Here is a 12,814-nt window from a genome sequence, read left to right as displayed (position 1 = left end):
GTCCTGTGCATTGCAGGATGTTTAGCAGGGTCCCCTGGCTCCAACAACTGGATGCCAGTAAACCCCTCCAGCTATACCACCACCAATGTCTGCAGACCACCCATTGGCCCATGGAGGGCAAACTTGCTCCCGATTGAGAAACTCCGCTCCGAAGCGTGAGGAAGAGAGGCTGCCTTTCCTCCATGTGCCTCCTTTTTTTGGGGAAAGCATGGATTTTCTGTTCCTCAGGGGCTGAGGAGCTTCTTACTGAGGCAGCTGCTTGTTTTTTTAGTGCAGCCAAATAAAAAGTGATGGGGACAAACACAGCTTGCTTCTGTGCATCCTGAGGGGTGAGAACCTGGTTTGAGGGCTGATCATTTACAGGTTGCAGAGTGGATAGGAGGAAATCGCCTGAAATGGTGGGTTCAGGGCAGAGGAGGAATCAGACGAAGTCATAGGCTTGTCTTTCCAAGCATTACTGAATTCTAAGCCATATACTAACGATCTCTCCAACAAGCTTAGATATAAAAAAGAACTTGGCAAGTACTATTATTTTAAAGGGATCTTTTTCATTAATATATGTTAAATTTAGGGTGAAGACAGTGGTGGTGGTAGTGACAGAGAATCTAGTCTTAACCAGCTGCTCCAAGTTATTTACAGTAGGGAATTAGTACAAACATCTATTTTTTAAGCTTTTAATCTATTATAATAAAGAACATACATTTTCCAAGTCACTTGTGACTCAGTCTGCATCTCAGAATATTAAAAGGAAAATACATGGGTAACTCTAGCATCCTAATTTCACCAAAACAGAATCATATGTGGATCATCATAAATCATAGCATTTGTTGTTACTCTACATGTCTTTTCGAAAATCTTTCCTCCTCCCTTCAGTACACATGCACCCAACCTAGAGAATACAGATTAGGGGAAATATGACCAAGTGTGATGGCTTTTGTATGGGGTAGAAGGAGGTAAAAAGAAAGGGAGGGAGGAAGAGAGTATATATGTATGTGTCTATGTATCTAGATATAAAACGTATGCAATATACATAATATACATCACGTATATAATAATATATAAAAAAACACAAAGTACTCATGAAAATAGCCATGAGCTTGCATATTCCAACTCAATCGCCATGTTGTTCCTCTCCTGCTAATTTTGATTTTTTATTTTTTGAGACAGAGTCTTTCTCTGTCTCCCAGGCTGGAGTGCAGTGGTGCTACGTCAGCTCACTGTAGCCTCTGACTCCAGATTCAAGTGATTCTCCTGCCGCAGCCTCCCGCATAGCTGGGATTACAGGTATGCGCCACCATGCCTGGCTAATTTTTGTATTTTTAGTAGAAATGGGGTTTCACCGTGTTGGCCAGGCTGGTCTGGAACTCCTGACCTCAAGTGATCTGCCCGCCTCAGCCTCCCAAAATGCTGGGATTACAGGTGTGAGCCAGTATGCCTGGCCTAAATAGCTTTTTTTTTTATGTAAATGATTTCTATTTGCCATTAAATATTACCCATTTCTCAATTTTATTTCTTCCATACTGTAAACTATGAAGCTTTCTGATAATTTTTTAACAATAATCTTATGCTTCTGGGAGTAGGCTGAGAAAAAACAAGGCATATTTCAATAGGAAATTGTAAATGTGCATCTGAATGAACTGCCTTTCCGGGTAAAGGTGTGCCAAGGTCAGGCAGCTGAGCCTCCTTGGAGAGGAAATTTAGAAGGTGGTAAAGAAAATGGAAAGTTCCTGCAGCTGTACCAATGACAGCCAGCTGAGTTCTCCAGTGCTGGAACTAGAAATGAGCTTAGAGATGATATGTACAGGGGTCACAAACCAAAATGTACTGCAGGCATTCTAATTTCTTATGTTTCTAAACACAATGCATGATGAATGAAACACCAAGTTTTCCTGCCTAGTGAGTTCTTGCCAGACCTGGAGTCTATTCCTTTCTCATATCCTTGTATTTAATTTCATGTATTCCTGTATTCTTTCTAGTTTTCTGCAGTGCCACCCTCAGCACTCAAAGGGCGACTGATGATTTGATTATGTTCCTGATATCAGTCTTTAGATTAACAGAATAAATGGGAGAGGCAATGGAGTTCTTGCTTGAGGATAGGACATTTGTGTACCAGCTTGGGTATGGGGAGTGTCATGAGAGCAGTTTTTCTTTTATGAACACACACATTTGAGGTGTAAGCTCGCTTTTTGGTAGCTTGTTAGTAAAATAATCTGGTTTTTAATATTCTTTCATTTTTGCTACCTTTTGATGGAGTACACTAAAATAAAAAGTAATGTCTTGGCAGCAAACGGCCCTCTCTTGAGGATAGTAACTGTGGAGATGTTCACTTTAGAATGGAATATTCCAAATGTATGGCCTGGAGGCGTGGAGTTTAACTAGGAGGCATGGAGTTTGCCAGTGTTGCCCTGGCAGCCAGCTTGGAAGCTTTGGCATGTGAGGTGCGTGCAGGTGTGGGGTGCCGTCTTGCTGCGTGAAGGGGCAAAGCTGAAGAAGGGTTTTAGACGGGACATGTGCGAGGCCACATGCCCCACTGAGGAGGCTACCAGAGGGGTGTTAATAATGTTAGGCTGCAGCTTCCCTTGTACAAATGAAGACTGCATGTAAAAACCTGTTTTGCTTTGGTAAAAATAGAAAGATGTATATATAGAGAAATATAAACCTATTGTGCATTGGAGCATGTATATAGTATTTATGTGACTATATATTTGTTTGTATATCTCTATATCTATAATTGCATGTATCTACACACGCACACACACATATATATGTAAGTATATAAAAATATGCCTATAAATACAAATACAAACATACACATTTCTAAGATACTTCTCAACACATTTCTAACATACACGTGTTTAAGATTGGATGCCCCAGAAACAGAGCCTGAGACAAGTATATATGTGTAAGTAGTTTATTTGGGAGATACAGAAGGCATGGGCAGAAGAGTGTGGAGGGGAGACAAGGATGAAGAAGCAGCCAGTTGAGGGAATGTCACTAAGTGCTATAGTCTGAATGTCCCCCAAAATTCAGTTGAAACTTAATTGCCATTGTGGTGGTATTAAGAGGTGGGACATTTAGGAGGTGATTAAGCCACGAAGTCTCTGCTGTCATGAATGGCCAAGTGTCCTTATACAAGGGCTTGAGGGAGGAAGTTCATCTCTCTTGCCCTTCTGTCACTCCTGCGATGTAAGGACACAGTGTTCCTCATCTTCGGAGGTTGCAGCAACAAGGCGCCATCTTGGAAGCAGAGAGAGCAGCCCTCACCAGACACCAAACCTGCCAGCACGTTGATCTTGGACTTCCCGGCATTTAGAACTGTGAGAAATAAATTCCTGTTCTTTATAAGTTACCCACTCTCAGATATTTTGTTATAATAGTACAAATAGACTTTGACACCAAGTGAGCTACCATTGTGTGTGACCAGAGCTTAGTCTTGCTGGGGAAAGTCTGGAAGCCAGTGTAAAATTCATGCCTCAGAATGTTTTCACTGAAGGAGGGAGAGAACTGAAATGTCTACACACCAACTCTAACCAGGCTTTGGTTGAGGGCTGCTCCTGGGGGGTCTCGATTGGGTAGCATTTCCAGCCTACCCCTCAAGTGGCAGAGTGGTCTTTAGCAGCAAGAGGAAGAAACACAAAAACAGATATTTCTCAACTTACAGTGGAATTATGCTCCGATAAATGCATTGTAAGTTGAAGATATCTTAAGTTAAAAATGCATTTAACACACCTAACCTACTGAATACTGTAGCTTAGCCTAGCCTGTCTTCAGCATGCTCAGAACATTTATATTAGCGTATAGTTGGACAAAATCATCTAATACAAAGCCTATTTTATAATAAAGTATTGAATAGCTCATTAAGCTTCTTAAAAACTGTACTTAAAGTGAAAAGCAGAATAGTTGTATGGATACTCAAAAGTACATATTCTACTGAATCCATATCGCTTAAGTCAAAATATCATCAGGGACTAACTGGACTGGAGGTTAGAAGTGTGGGCATGTACATGCACCAAGTGGTAAGGGTGAGAGGATGTGGGTATGGCAGCAACAGAGTCAGCTACAACATATATATGTGTGCATATGTGTCCATATATATGCACGTAAACATCTATACATTCATATATTTGTGAATATGTATGCGTATATGTGCAGATGCATATGCATACACACGTATGCATAAACACGTTTGGAAGACTAAGCCATTAGCTTTTCCCCAAACCTATTACTCTCTTTTGCCTCCAGTCCTTTGCTCATGCTGCTACCCTGTCTGTAATTCCTTTCTTCTGCTTGCTCACCTGGTGAATCTTGACCTTTCCAAGTCTGTTATCACCACCCCGCTGCAACTCCCTGAGAACATGATTCCCCCAAGGAGAAGCAAATGTTTTCTCTTTTGTATTCCTGAGGCTCCGTGGCTCTCATTTGCTATAGCTTCCCTGCCATCTTTCTCTCCCTCTTCCTCCGTGCTTAGCACCACTGGCAGGCGCTCAACAATGTTGTCCCCGTTCTTCTTTCCTATTGCTGTCTTTTGATGTAGTACACTAGGAAAGAGTAATGTTTCCTCTTCCATCCTGTAGCTTCTGCCCTTCCAAGCTGGCCAGCCTATTCTTGCCTGGGAGAGTAACTCTGGTCAGATATCCCCTTATCACTAGCTTACTGTTTGCCTTGGGGGCACATCCTAGGGAGTTGTGTGTGTGTGTGTGTGTGTCTGTGTGTGTGTGTGTGTGTGTGTGTGTGTGAAGCATCCCTTGGGGGTATTATCCAGCTCCAGTGGATGAACTGCAAACTCTTCATGGTGTCCCCACTGGCAAGTGGCTTGTATATGCCATGTGGCTTGTATTTGTGGTCCAACCCACTTAGTTACACTCTCTGAATTTGTGAAAATCTGTCTACTGATGTTTTTGTGATGTGGTGACAGAGAGGCAGACCACCAGGAAGACACTGTCTTATTGAGATGGATTCCTGAGATCATGAAACAAATGCCTCACACATGATTGTACATCCTGGTTTCAGCTGGTCCATCTCTATGGCATTCCAGACAATTGAGTACGTGATAATGTTTGCGGATTATCTGGAGGGGATTTCACAACCTTTTGCTCTTATCCATTCCAGAAGCAGACCTAACATTTTTAGGTGCGACTATCATCATGACTCACTCAGAAAACGTGGTGCTTTCTTATCACTTGTTAAACTGCATCATCCCTGTTTACCCATTATGGAAATAAAAGAGTCAAGAGAATCACTTCTTCAGAGTCCCGATATTCATCAGGGGAGTGACAGCTTGAGTCCCATTAGCTGTTCCATATAGCAGTCTGAGTCATACTAGAGTGCATTCTTTATGAGATGTGTTCAGTGCAGATAAGCACTATATTCATTTTTAAATGGAAAGAGGATTCTTTCCTAACATGGAAGCAAACAGTAGTTTATAAAGTATACTGAGTGTTGGTTAAAGCACACCTTGGCTTCCTACCTGCTTAACTGTACAGCAGACAGCTTTGTGTGGCTTTGTTCAGTCAACTTTTCAGGAAACAGAATGGTAGCAGCTGGCACAGACATTTCTGTAAAACCTGTCTTCAATGTTGTGAGACTAAAGACCAAGGTGCCAATGAGAGATGTTTGTGTTCTTTTTACCAAACTATTTTAAGAACCCCAGGGGCTCAGTGTTCTTGGAAATTGCTTACAGGAGGGAGTATAGCCCACAGAGTGCTAGGACACTCTTAAAAGAGCAGCAAGTCCTCTGTCTGTAAAACCAGCCAAATTAACCGGCCAAGATCAATTACTTTTGCTGACAAAGGCGTATTAAGTTCAGAGGAGTTTTACCAATAAACATGGGTTGTTAATGGGCTGTCTGTGATGAAGGAGCTGTGCTTTATTGGCTCTTAGAAGCCCTGAAGTCCATAAACACCTTTGCTCTCACTTACACTTTAGATATTGCAAAGTGCTGTCTCCCAGGGAAAATGAAACTCCAAGGAAGGTTACTTGAAGAAAGCAAAGAAAATGGAGATCCTCATGGCTTCCCTGTCTCTTAGACTGGATTCTTGAAGATGTTCTGAGCAGCCAGGCAGGGTCCAGCCTCTGTCAACCTCTCTGACTTCATCACTGTCCCTCATCCTTGTCCTCTCTGCTCTGGCCACTCTGGCCTTCAGACAGAACCTCTCCATCCTTGCTACACAAAGGGAGGACTCCCACCAGCAACGTGGGTCTCACCTGTGAGCTCGTTAGAAATGCGGCATCTCTGTCCCTCTTCCAGGCCCACTGAATTGAAATCTGCCATTCCACATGATCCCAGAGGTTCATTTGCCAAATAAAGTTTGAGAAGCACTGGACTTATATCTCATGGCTTTTACTTAGGCTGCTTTTTCTTTTTCCTCCCATTTCTCCTTACCATCGCCCTATACCTAGACGGTCTCCACCCACTCATGTGGCACTGCAAAGCCCAGACATTCCTTCTTTAGGGAATCTTGTTCTGATTCCCAAGACCAGATCACTTCCTGTTGGGAGACTCTTTTATAGCACCCCATACTTTACTCTCCACACATCTAAAATGATTTGTAATTAGATATTTTTGTTTGTGTTGGTTTTATTTAACTCCATCCATTAGGGTAAAATGGTGACTGTATCTTCCGTGCTTGGCACATAACGAGTATACATAATAATTTGCTGAATTCATGAACGAATGGATGCTGGTTTTTATCTTCCTTCTTTTCCCCCACTGCTTCTCTTCTGTCTCTCCTACTTTCCCCACCCACCCCAAACATTTAGTCCTCACCAAGTCAGGAGAGAATAGAGAGATGCATGTCATCGTGGATGAGCTCAGAAAGGAAGAGGGATTCATGTCAGCTGCTGTAGAGCTTATGATAAATTGTTTGGTGTGGAATGTGTATGACTTCCCTGAGGATGTCTTGTTTGAAAAGTGTTCCTAGGTCTCAAAGATCCCTACAAGTTCTGGTGGCTGGAAGCTGTGGTGGCAGGAAGCAGTCACCAACGATCAGGGCCACTCACTGTGGCAGAGCTTTTGAAAGAGTAGAATCCACTATCCTCAGAGTTGACCTTGCTCTGAAGTATATGGGGGACATGACTGACCTCCTCCTGCTCCAGCGTCTCTAGCTCAGATAGCGGTTCTCTGTAGTAGGAAGCAAAGAGATGCCTCATCATTTCTGTGGTCACGTGGTGCCCGACTGTGCTGTTTCTCCTTTGACTCGGGGACTTGGGACCTTCGATGCCTAAACCCTCTCTCATGGCCTCTGCCTTACTTGCAATAGTATGTGCAATTTGATGCATTTTAGTCATAAGCTGTCAATATATCTTCCCTGTCCACAGGGAGAAATTTGGCTACATCTGGGCAATAAATTGGAGAATTGAGCAATTATTGAGCAAATTAGATCAATGTGGGCAGTTTATCTAACTAGTGTGGGCCAAAAAGCCCCAGAGGAGTTTTCAAAACTAGTCTGAAATATTGGTGTAATTGCTGCAGTGTTCCAGTTTGCGCTATGGATGTACCATCACCCTGAGGACAAAAAGGTCTTGATTTTGAACAGTCAATTGAAAAAAAAAGTGTTTTCTTAAAGGTCTGGATAGCACTTGGCCACTAGGAGGGGCCTTCAACTTGCTTAGAAAAGTAGCTGGTGTTTTGCTTGTTTTGTGACTGGACAATGAGCTTGTGAATCTTGGTGTTTTAATTAGAAAGAATCCGAATAGTTGTCGTTTACCTGTCAGCCAAGGCTTCTAGTGGAAGGTCTATTGTAATGCCATTGTCATTAGATTGAATCCGCAAATGCACAACTATTGTTATGGGATGTCAAATTCTGGTTTCTTGAAAATACCACCAAAATGACCTGTTTATAAGGCATAGCTGAATTAATTGCCTACCATAGTCATTGATCACTACCTTGACAGAGCCTTAGTAGCTTTTTGGAAGAAAGAGGGCAAAGTTGGGATGAGGTTTTAGGGGATCTGGCTTAAGAGGGGTCATTCAGTGTGAGGGCTTGATTTGGACTGGGAAAATTTCATGGTATGTTGGTTTAGAATTACAGAAAACAATAAGGCAAGAGCTTTAAATCACATCTTAAAACGTTCACGAGTATAGTTATCTGTGTTATTAGACTGTACTTTCAGCAAGTTGAGTACTTTTAGCAAGTTCCTGAAACCAGTAGGGGGCTTAATTTTTTTTATATTAAAAATATTGGGAATAATTGTTAAATATTTTAAATTCTACCTCATCCTGGACTTAAATGTTTTCAGGACAAATCCTAAATTTTAACCCTCATGTATGTTTTTATTTTAATGGCTTGTAGTTCCTTATGATTATTTCTTTATATAATTTGTTTGTAGCTGAAATATTCTGTAAAGCTATTCTTCTACACGGGGAGATATCGACTTCATAATGAGCACAACAGGGAAAAAGTTGGAAAAGAAATATTTCTTTGACATTTGAGCATTTATATGAAAATGCATGGTTTGAAAAGAAATCCACAAGTGATTTGTTTATAGAGGAATTATTGATAATAATAGTTATTATTACTGAATGTGTTCCCTGTGCCAGGTACATATAGTATATACTGTTAATTTTCACAATTGTTCTGCAGCCTAGAAGGTCTTAGCTTCTTTTTTTTTTTAAAAAAGCCAAACCCAAGCTTCTGAGAAGTTTAATAGCCTTCCTAAAGTCAAAAAGCTAGCAAGAACTGAAGCCCTAAACTGCCTGATTGTAACGCTCCATGTCATTTCTCTCTGTCTATACTCTCCCTGCACCAACCAATGTAATTTTGAGATATTATCTATAATTGTTGGTGGAGATTTGAAACTGGGAAATGGCATTTGAGTCTATGGAGTGAAGAACAACCAGTCATTTTGAGGGAGATATAATGGTGATGCAAACATTGGGGAAAAAACCCAAATCTAGTGCAAGAAATATTAACACAATAAAATAATAAATTACACTTCGTCTCTCCAAAGTTCACATGTCTAAGGAAGTTTAAACTCATACCAGATTTCAGCCTTGGGCATTGAGCCCAAGCCTTTGTCACCATAATGCCAGTGGGGGTGAAGAACACATATCTGTTACCCTCAGGTAAGTTGGAAAATTGAAACATAATCTATAATGCATCTCCTTACCAAGAAATTATGCATATGCAAAGAAAATGTGATAGTTTCTGGGCAGAGCCACCCTCATTGCCTCTGCGTCCAAAGATAGATAAAAATAAGTGTTTACCCAGCTGGGTACAGTGGCTCACGCCTGTAATCCTAGCACTTTGGGAGGCTGAGGTGGGTGGATCACGAAGTCAGGAGTTCAAGACCAGCCTGACCAATATGGTGAGACCCCGTCTCTACTAAAAATACAAAAATTTAGCCGGGCTTGGTGGGGCGTGCCTGTAATCCCAGCTATTCAAGAGGCTGAGGCTGGAGAATTGCTTCAATCCAGGAGGTGGAGGTTGCAGTGAGCCGAGATCATGCCACTGTGCTCCAGCCTGGGCAACAGAGCAAGAGTCTATCTCAAAAAAAAAAAAAAAAAGAAAGAAAAAAATTGTTTATCCAGTGGGCTTATCTCTCCCTTGCAGTAGTCCACTGAAGTTTAAGCATTAATTTTGATAGCTCTCCTTGGAGATTTTATGGAGGAGTTGGGTTCACCTAGACATAGCTTTCAGTGGTTCTGAGAATGTAAATTTATCCTCCTGGTAGATAGAAGGAGAAATTGTGTCACTGCTTTTGAAGTTACTTTCTCTTATCTGTCTAAGAAGTAGATGTGTTTATAGATGTGAGTGAAATTTGGAAAAGGGATTAGAGTTGGTAGAAGAATTAGCTCAATTGATTAAGTCTCACTTCGTTGTATCCTTGAAAAGATCATTTCTTTAATTTTCTTCCACATCCTTTTATTTTCTCTAAGGTCTGTCAAATTATGAGTTCCTTTTATCCCCTAAAAATCCTAGAAAAGATATGAATTTTACTAAATGCTGAAGACTTTTTAAACTATCTGTCCATTCCTCTTTCCATCTTTGTATCTCTGTCTTGCCTCTACAGCCAGCCAGTCCTTTGTTAGCTTAACCATGTTTGAGGGTCTATTCTGTGTTACACACTATATTAGGCCCTGAGCATTCAAAAATGAAGAGGAATTCGCTTTTCCTTTTCAGCCAAATACAATCTATTGACTTGTGAAAATAAAACCATAATGCAGCCTTTCTTGTGCCACATGTAAAGCATTGTATGATAATTTTTAAAAGCCTAGATATATTGGGAAATGAAAATAATTGTACAACTCAGGGATAACTATTGTTAATGTGATTTAATATGTTTCCTTCTAACTTTTTTCCCTCCATATGTACATATAATTCTGTAGGTAGTTTTATATCCTTGTTATTTTCATTTAACATTATATTGTGAATATGTCTCCATTTCATGAAAAAGTTGAGAATACTTTTAATGGCTACATAATATTTCCATAAAACCATAGTTTCATAATTTTCTGTTATAAAATTAACATTTTCAGTTTTTACTCTTATGAATAATGTGACAGATATCTTTGAAAATTAATCTTTTTGTTTCTCTCATTATTTCCTTTGGCTAAGTTCTATAATTAGTGGGTCAAGGAATCAAATATCTTAAGGTATGTGTATGTGTATGTGTGTTGCTGAAGTACTTCAAATCGATGTCTTAATTCCCACTCCAGTAAGCAGTGTAAAGATGTATACTATATATTTTCTGTACCATAACTATTTTCCATTTGGAAATCTTATTTTCATGGCATTTGGCTTCTGAAACTGAGCATTTTCCATATGTTTTTCAAATGTTCCATTTGTGTTTTTTTCTATAAATTGTGTTTTTATTTCTAATTTTTCTATTGGGTAGTTAAAGTTTTATTGAAGTTTATATGTGTATGAAGAACCTTAATCCTCTGCTTGATGTGTTAAGATGTGTTTAAAAACACTGAAACAGTGCTTTGTGTGCCATTTAACCTTAGCGTGCATATGGCATGGTGGATAATGGCATAGTTTGCTAAAATTCCATGTTTTCTTCCAATCTTTACTTCTCAAATCTTGATCCAAATATATTAAAAAACAGAAAAGTGAGTCAGCATAGTCAGTTCCCACATTTATTTGGTCCAAGGCTTTTCTTTATTTAAACTCCTTCTTTTCCATCTCTAACTCCTTCATTTTGAGATTGCAACCCTCTGTACCTGCTCCCATACTGATGAGTCATTGTTTTGAGTTTCTATAGTGCTTCCTCTCGTACTCATGGCTCTGCAGCCTCCTAACCTCTCCAGTCTTCTCTCTTTCCTTCCTGGGTCAGAAAGAGAACTATCCAGTAAACCCCTACTCTCCAAGCCTGGTTCTCATTTGGGCTCCTCTGCCCGTCTCTTTCTACTTTTCCCAGGATGTTGTTCTGGGTTTCAGATTAGACAGGCATAATGTACCTCACATGTTGAGTACAGTGTCCTACACATAGGAAACAGTGAATATTTAGCTAAATAGTCTTATAGCTGTTGATTTGAGTATCCATGTTCTTGAAAATGAGTTCTACAGTCTAGAACTTTTCTACCTTCCTAGTTGGATCTTGATGTCCATCTTGAAGGCTGTAGGAAAATATTCACGGTTTAAATGAGCATGGTTACATCAAAGATTCATGATAAATCTGTAGAGGAAGAGGCTCCACACAAAACCGTTGCAAAAGGCTGGTAAAGAGACTTAAGAGTAGCTGTGTGAAGAGGATAGAATGAGGGTGAGCTCAGGGGACAGCATGTCTAAGAATGTATCATTCTGTGTTGTGAGAGGATGAGAATGGAAATATTCATTAATGAAAATAAAAGAAATATCTTTTTTTGGTCAACAAAATAGGATAAAATATTAGTCTCAGAGTACTTTAGGACATTTCCAGAACTTTCTGTTCTTTTTCTCCATTGTTACCCAGATAACTTCATTTAAAAAACCAGTTTGGCACCTCTGGGCCTGCTACTTTCCCTGCTCCTTTGCTCATTTGTGCTTCATGGCTCCCCTCCCCTCCTGTGCCCTTCCGTTCCTTCTCCTTCCCTGCCTGCTTCCACTTCCCTGTCCCTGGTTCTACTTGAGCTTCCCCTCTTCCATTCCCATCAGGCACTCTGCACGATAGCCTGGTATTAGTGAAGTACCATGACTCATTTTCATCGCTATCTTGGTCTCTCCTCAAATAACTATCCCAGAATTTTGCACACACTAGATATTCAGGAAATATCTTTTGAATGAATTGATTACACATTTTGGCACCTTTTAAATGTCATTCAAATGTTCGATTTGGAGGGTGGCAGTGCTTTTGTGGGCCTGTGAATGGCTTCAATTACCACCATTCCCTCAGAGTGGAATTTTAAATGGTACCACTTGTTTGGTGTGTGAGTCGCGATGTGTTTGCATCTCAGGGAGCCACAATCCTCCCTAAAGATTGGAGGATACTGAACCACAAACACACAAGGAGAAGAATACTTCCTCTGCACCATCCAACATTCCCTTCTCAAGCCCATCTCTGAGCCTATACTGAGTCATACGCAGTGACTCATCCTTCTGAAATCCACCTAAGATCTCGAGCTGTGGTTTAGAAGAGCCAACTTGAAATACTGAGCAGACTTTGCCATTTGGAGAGGACACGGCCTCTGTGATCTGGGTACATCTTCTATATACAGGGCCCCATGTCAGGTAGAAGTGACCAGGAGTCAGCTCCAGTGTCAAACACGTCTATCACAGAATACTACTACTTTTTTTTTTTTCCTCTTGTGCCTCTCTTCTGTTCTCTATGATACACAGAGTCACACAATGTGATCATGATTAACCACATTATGCTCCAGATGTTAAATTACAAA

At 40.5% G+C, this 12,814-nt stretch overlaps 1 protein-coding gene across 2 annotated transcripts in view; it reads left to right on the top strand.

Moving 5' to 3' along the window:
- Window positions 1-12,814, top strand: part of BMPER (BMP binding endothelial regulator) — a 245,664-nt gene that overhangs the window by 69,511 nt on the left and 163,339 nt on the right. The gene's annotated exons all lie outside the window — the stretch shown is intronic.

Source organism: Chlorocebus sabaeus, chromosome 21 (assembly GCF_047675955.1).
Source record: "Chlorocebus sabaeus isolate Y175 chromosome 21, mChlSab1.0.hap1, whole genome shotgun sequence".
Lineage (NCBI taxonomy): Eukaryota > Metazoa > Chordata > Mammalia > Primates > Cercopithecidae > Chlorocebus > Chlorocebus sabaeus.
Note: the sequence above shows the minus strand (reverse complement) of the source record. Positions and strands in the feature narration are given on the sequence as shown.